This window comes from Anser anser (assembly GCF_964211835.1).
Source record: "Anser anser genome assembly, chromosome: 3".
In the NCBI taxonomy this organism is placed as follows: domain Eukaryota; kingdom Metazoa; phylum Chordata; class Aves; order Anseriformes; family Anatidae; genus Anser; species Anser anser.
Genome location: NC_139722.1, coordinates 112,693,710 through 112,701,128, shown reverse-complemented (window position 1 = coordinate 112,701,128; position 7,419 = coordinate 112,693,710).

Sequence of the window (7,419 nt, the reverse complement as noted above, 5' to 3'; positions counted from 1 at the left end):
GGGAGTAAGGACAGCAATGGTGGGCGGAGGCCTGTGCTGTCTTTGCTCTCTGGGCCAGGTGTGGTGGGGCTTGTCTGCTCGGAGGGAGTGATTGGCGAGAGTGACCTGGGTTGCGGCTGCTGTGGAGGAGCAGGTGAGGGAGGGACTGGGGTCCCTGGTGAGGGGGAGGGAAGGGTGTTGGGGAGGCTGGGTCCTGCGCGATCGGCGGCTGGGGTAGGGAAAGCTGCAGGGGGTAGGCGGCAGGTCAGAAAGTACAGATTTTGCTCTGGGGCGGTGGCTGGGAGCATCTTGCCCCAGAGCATGCCGGGAGTTGTGGTCTTTGGGCTATGGGCTTCCGGTCGGCCATGTTGGTTTCCAGAGCACGCTGGGAACTGTAGTTTCATGTTGCCGCTCGGCACAGGGCCATTTAGGATGGGCAGTTACTTCCTCCGCGCCAGTGGAGAGGGGTGCCTTTTCTTGCCGTTTCCTTGTGGTGTTCCACGCGGCTCCCGCCGCTTCCCTTAACGAGCAGATGGCCTGGGAAGCTGTGCCTGCCGTTCTGCTTCTGCCCACGCATGGAGCAGGCTGGCGTGGCGGCGCCTGGTGCCACCTGGTGGCCGAACAGCGAGCGGTGCTGCAGGCGAAGAGGCGCTGCAGTGACGCGTTGCTCTCTGCTCCCACCTGCTGGCAAAAGGGGGGTACTGCAGGCGGAGGAGATGCGTATGCGCTTTAGCAATTGCCAAACTTTGTGCCCCGCAGCATGCCGGGAGTTGTGGTCTTTGGGCTCCGAGTTTCCTGTCGGCCACTTTGGCTTCTGCGGTATGCTGGGAAATGTCGTTCCACGTTGCCGCTCGGCTTCCAAGCCGGGAGCAACACGGAGACAGGTAGGAAGGGCAGTTGTTTCCTCCGCACCAGTGGACCGGGGTGCTTCTTTTTGCCGCTTCCGTGTGGTTTTCTGTGCGGATCCCACTGCTTCTGTTAACGAGAAAACGTTTTGAGAAGCCGTGCCTGGTTCCACGCATGCGCAGAGTCAGCTGGTGAAAAAGCAGTACCTCTGGCAGGGGCCGGTGTGCATGTGCAGTAGTGGTGCGTCGCCCTATGCCGCCGCCTGCTGCTGGAAACGTAATACTGCAGGCGGAGCGGCTGGGGCAGGGAAAGCCCCGGGCGGGGGGTGGGGAGGGGCGTCGGGCTGCAGGTCAGGAAGCCGGGGGCTGGCTGCGGGGCATCCGCAGCGTCAGGTGACCTGAGGGTCTTGCCCCACAGCGTGCTGGGAGTCGTGGTCTTTGGGTTTTGAGCTTCCTGTCGGCCATGTTGGTTTCCGTGGCATGCTGGGAAACGTAGTTTTTCACATTGCTGTTCAGCTTCCTAGCTGGGAAGGGCACATTGCTCAGGGCAGTTATTTCCTCCCCGAGACGACGTGGGGTGCGTTTTTCTGCCGTTTTCATTTGTGGTTTTCCACGTGGTTCGCACTGCTTACGTTATTGAGAAAACGGTTTGGGAAGCTGTGTCTGCCGTTCTCAGGATGAGGGCGGTAGCGCCCTCTGCCACCACCTGCTGGCGGAAAAAATCAGTAACGCAGGTGGAGCCATGTAGGACTTCTCAGAGGTAAGAAGCCTTCAATGTATGGGGACCCCTAAACTTGTGTGCCAAGCCCGCAAGACAAATGTCCGTAGCACGAAGCTCAAGGACGACTTCTCAGAGGTAAGCAGCTTTCCCTTTGTTTCCCCATCCTCTCAGGTGCCCTCTTTACGATGCTTGTACACACTTCAGGCTCACAACACTCATTTTCTCCTCTACTTAGTATTCCTAGTCCCCGCCTAACCCCCACCCCCCACTTTCCAAGGACCTATGTGCTCTTCTCAGGTCCCTCCTGAGGTCCTACAGATCTTTTAAATCTGCTTAGTGTCTTTTCCAGGTTGTACTGTGCCACTGTTTTTTCCCCTGCTCCTTTTGAGAATGTCTGTACCCTTCTCAGATCTTGATTGGGTTGGCTTTTTTGGACCCATCTGCATAGCCTTTTGTTTTTTAGATAGTCTACTAAGGTATGTTACTTTGCCTGTGAGTTATTTTACTACATTGAATTGCTTTTTTGTGGTTTGTAATCTGTTACACTCCTAGATTATTTCTACCTATGTAAAGAAAGGTTTCAGCTAATTACAGTCAAAAAAAGTTTTAGTTACCTACTTGCTCATATTGTCATTTCAATAATCAGAAACAAAGCAAAAGCACAGGAATTGTTACTTCTAGTAACACTCCACACGTCATTGAGCTAAGCCAAATAAAAAATGCAGCTACTGGTCCTCCTGCTCTCTTTATCCCTTCCTGTGCTTTGCCCCTCCTCCTTCCCAGGTGATTGGGACACGGTGCTGGGTGGGGCCTAATGGTATATGAGCAGCAGGTGTCCTATATGAGAGCTCATATGAGAGCTCCACCTGAGCAGCTCTTATGTGGGAAGGGGAGAGGAGGGGGGGGAAGGGGAGAGGAGGGGGGGGAAGGGGAGGGGGGGGGAGGGGGGGAAGGGGGAGGGGGGGGGAAGGGAGGGGGGGGAGGGGGAAGGGGAGGGGGGGGGAAGGGAGGGGGGGGGAGGGGGAAGGGGAGGGGGGGGGAAGGGGGGGGGGGGGGGAAGGGGAGCGCTTTGTTGTGGTGGAGCTCGGTCGCCCACCCCAGTAAAACCACCACAAGGGAAGATGTTCAGGTGTTTCCCTCTGAGGGTCTGAGGTGAGGCTGTTTGGGCCAGAGGAGCGGTGTGGCAAGTGGTTGCTTGCAAGCACAGTGGTCATTTTGTCCTTTTGTGTTGCCAGGTGGCATGGGTGATGCTGTCTACTCCTTTTGAGCTTGGATCTAATTTCCAGGTACAGAGGCAAGTGGACTGCTGTTTTGAAATGATAAAATGAACTATGGAGTCACTTCTGTTGTTGAGGGATGGGTGCTAATGGTGGCAGCTGAATGTTTATCTTCTGTGTTTTTCTTTGTTCAGGCGGAAATGCAGTGTGCGATACAGGATGTCATGACCCGAGCTGCCTCTGGAGTGACTCTGGTGGGCGATGAAGAGATGTAGCAGTTGCTTTTGGGGTGCGGTTGTCACTGCAGTTATTTTACGACATCAAATAGAGTAAAATTCCAGTTTGCCTTTTCGAGGTGCTGTAAGTGGCTAAAGAGAACAGATGGAAGCATCTGCTCTGTGGGGTAGGTAAGCTGCTGAGGTAAAGGAGGGGATGAGAGTAACTGACCTAAGGGTGCTGTGGCTATTGCTGCTGTGGTTGCTTTCTCTTCTGTTTCTCAGGTGCCACAGGCAAGGTGGACTGTGATAGTCTTCAGAATAGGAGCAAAGCAGGTCACTTGAATGCTGCCTGGTTCATGAGAAAGGGGTTGTAGAGGAGAGAAGCTTTCAATATTCAAAGCTGAAGCAAAAGCATGGGCATTGCTGCTTCTAGAAACACCCCAGTTCTCTTGTCTGCACTCTGCATGGTGTTGAGCTAAAATCCAAATGAAAGGAAAAAAAAAACACAGCTGCTGCTTGTCCTGCTCTGTCTACTTTGTTGTTTCTTGCCCCTCCCCTTTCCCAGGTGCTTGGGTTTGGGTGCTGGGCGGGGCCAAATGGTATATGGGCCCCAGGCAAGGCATGAGGGAGCTCCTTCTGCCTGGGCTGCTCTTAGGGGTAAGTGCTTTGTTTTTCCTTCTGTCAGTTGCAGGGTTCTTTAGGTGGGTCAGAGTCTCTGGATTTCTAGATTGCAAGTGCTTGGAATTCACTTGATAGAGGGCTATTTAGTAGAGGTTGCCAGCTCGCTCGTTTTTGGGACGGTGGTCTACGCTTCTGTTTTGGGGTTATTTTAATCTCGAGATGTATCAAACCTCTTGTGTAACTCTCCAGAGGACTAAAAAGAGCTTGTTTACACACTGCAAGAGGCTTGACCACAGGCGCAGTATTACCAAGAGACTGAGCAGGGTCATACCAGAGGTACCTTTTTCATCTGTAAAGGGTAAGTCTGTGATTACCCCTGCTGGGGCTGTTGTGTGTGCATGGCTTTTTGGCATTTGTGGAGCTCAGTTGTTTTTGTGTGTATGTTCTTACTTTTTTTTTGAAGGACAAATTGTGTGCTGAGTGTGGTTGGCAAGAGGAGGTGGGGAGTTGTCTGGCAGGGGAGCTGTTCAGGACTGGTAGGTTTGGTTTCTAGGAGCGTGCGGCATCCTTCCTGAAGTGGGATGCGACTGATTGTTGGGCAGGAATGTTCCAGTTGTGGTGTGTCTTAAACAATGTAGCTTGTGTAGTGTGTGTTGTGCGGCCCAGGCAGAGTTTGCTGTGGCGCCGTGAGTGAAGAATCTCAGTTAGAGCTGGTGAGCAGCTGAAGTAAAGGAGCTGGGAAGAGAGAGGTATTGCCGCAGGTACGCTGTGGCTGTGAGGTGCCTCAGTATGGGTGACGCGTTCGGTGACAAACTGGAGCTGATTGATATGGTGATGCACGAAGGGTTAAGAAGAAGGTTACTCAGGGGCATAGAGTGGTAACCAGGCTAGAATAAGAGACAGTGGGAACCAGTAAGAAGGAGTTGTTAGGCTCGGATGGGCCTATAGCGGGCTATGCGTGATCAAAAGGAATGCACCAATCAGAAGCCTGTAACTATGTTTGCCAGCCATGTGCAGCGCGTGTAGGGGCCCAGAAGAACTATGTAAGATCTGGCATCGGGACAATAAAGGGTCTCCATTTCTCAACTATCTTGGAGTCCGTGTCGTCATTCCCTTCAAATGGTAACCCCGTCGTGATAAGGGGTAGAGAGATGCTGTATGGGCATCCGGAGGGAACCCAGCTGAATGAATCAAGCTTGCAGCTGGACTGCAGCTTCAACCCTGGGACATGGCCTGAAGGACAGGTGAGCGGCTGGGCATTCACAATGGGAGCCAATATCTCAGCAGAAGAGGCAATAGTAAAATTATTAACGCAATTATTAATAAAAAGGGGTGTAAAATATGACCCGTTTAAGATAAAGCTACTATCGAAGTTTTTGCAAAAGCAAGGGGTCCCCTCGATGGTCTCAGCTGTGTTTCTTGTAAAGACTTGGGAACAAGGGGGGAGAAAGTGTGGGAGGCATCATCAAGTGGGGGATACAAACGCTGCTGGGCTGCGGGCCCTCACCTTGCTCCTCCCTGCTGCCAGAGGGCAGCACCACGGCGGCAGGCAGGGTCCAGCACCAGTGGCAGTCCCCGGAGCAAGGCAGGAGCTCACCGGAGAGGAAGAGCCATCGCTCGCCGGGCTGCAGAGCTGGCAAGTTAAGACCACCTTCATCAAGCCCTTCCAGTATTATTCGCCGGACTTCCTCGTTGGACACACTTGCTGCTCCCTATCTTGCTGGACAGTGGCCTCGTGATAATCGTGGCCAAGCTGTTCCATGTATGTGAGACAAAGCCACTCAGGCTGAAAGTGCCTGGGCTGAATAATATTTAGAAAAGAAGAGAAGCTCACACAAACGTTCAGCATCGTGGGGCAATCAAATGGTTTTGCAAGATGTCTTTTGTATGAAAAGGTGTATTTTATAACAAAGACTTTTGTGGTGTGTAGCAGATAGTGTTTAAAAGACACTTTTCTGGTGACAATTCTCTCCCCCCTTTCCCCACACACACTTTTTTTAGTAGGGAAGTTTCTTTTTACTTGGCTGTTTTACAGCTACTGGGACCAAAGGATTGCTGAAGTATTTCAGCAGTCTCAAATTATGTGACCTTGCTGAACAGCCTCAGCCCTAAACAAAATAAGACAAGTTAACGTGTTTGAAAATTTTAAAATTGAAGAGTATCTAAAAAGCAGTGTTAGTCTGTGGTGTACTTTTTTTGTTGATATCATAAATTTGTGTTTCAGGTAAGTCCCACGTAAATAACTGTCTTATAGCAATAAACTTAACTGAGCAAGTAAGCGTAAATCACAGTGGCCTCTACAAGTCCTGCATTCAGGGTGCATTGAGCCCCTCTTTAAAACATTATGCAAAAGTTCAGCAAATGAAAAATGTACCAGGAGGTATTAAAATATTAGGTCTGTTAAACTAGTAAATGAGCAGAATTTGATTTGCTATCTTCCCATTAAAATAGAGAGATGTGTGCAGATGGGACTAGAGAGCTCTGTTTTCAAGTAACAGCTCTGATTTACACTGAAGAAATTGTTGAGGGGGAGAAGGTTTTAAAGGTAGTGGGTTTGTGCATCAGATTTGCGTGATATGACCAGTTGATGGTTCTTCTCTAGTTTTTGCGGATATTAATTTGTTCTGAAACAGTTGCAGAGAAAGTCAAAGTCTAAGATATACTGCTTTAGATAGGTTGTTTAAAACTGGTATGACTGGATTCACAGAAGATGGGCTCATTCAGGTGAAGGAAGTCTGTGATTCTGTTGATTGCTGTGGCAGCTCTACTTTAATGTGAATTCACACTACAGACTCAGAATTAAGTAAATACAACAGCTCTTGTTTTAAGGCCAGCTTTTACATGTATGCACCCAAAAATTAGCCTTAAATTTCACATGTGCTGTCTTGTGCCATAGCAGAGCTGCAAGGTAAAGTATTTAAATCAATTTCAAAATCTCTTTGAGAGTGTGTAGAACTTTTTAAAAAAAAAAAACCTCTTATGTATAGAGTTGGAATATTTGGCTTTCTGGGGGGTTAATCTGTGCGTTGTTCAAGCACAGTCTTAATGAAAGAGTTCAAGTTCTTTTAGCACACTTTAAAACCTAACTATGCATAGAGCTAGTCAGTTCCTTGATTAACTGCTTTGGAGCTTAAAAAAGAAACCCTTAATGTGGTTCAGCTGTCCTTTCCTTGCTTGATGCTGTAGTCCTGTAGCAACAAATTTAAGTACTTGAGAAAGGAAAAGATAATGATTATTTTGTTTATCGCGTTTGTTGCAATTATAATAGTTACACCATGCCTGCTGCAACGATTGCAAAAAATGATTAATTGTTTGTGGCACACAATTTGGCTTGTAGAAACAAAGAAAGGGGGAATTATGGGTGACGTGTTCGGTGACAAACTGGAGCTGATTGATATGGTGATGCACGAAGGGTTAAGAAGAAGGTTACTCAGGAGCATAGAGTGGTAACCAGGCTAGAATAAGAGACAGTGGGAACCAGTAAGAAGGAGTTGTTAGGCTCGGATGGGCCTATAGCGGGCTATGCGTGATCAAAAGGAATGCACCAATCAGAAGCCTGTAACTATGTTTGCCAGCCATGTGCAGTGCGTGTAGGGGCCCAGAAGAACTATGTAAGATCTGGCATCGGGGCAATTAAAGGTCTCCATTTCTCAACTATCTTGGAGTCCGTGTCGTCATTCCCTTCACCTCAGGGTGTGCTTTTCTCTTGTCTTTGCAGGTGCCTAGTGCAGTCCTGGACAGGGAAATCCCCATGTCACGGAGCAGTGAGGGAAGGTGAGAGTGTTGTGAGCGAGGTCATCCCTTATCGGAAGCGAAGG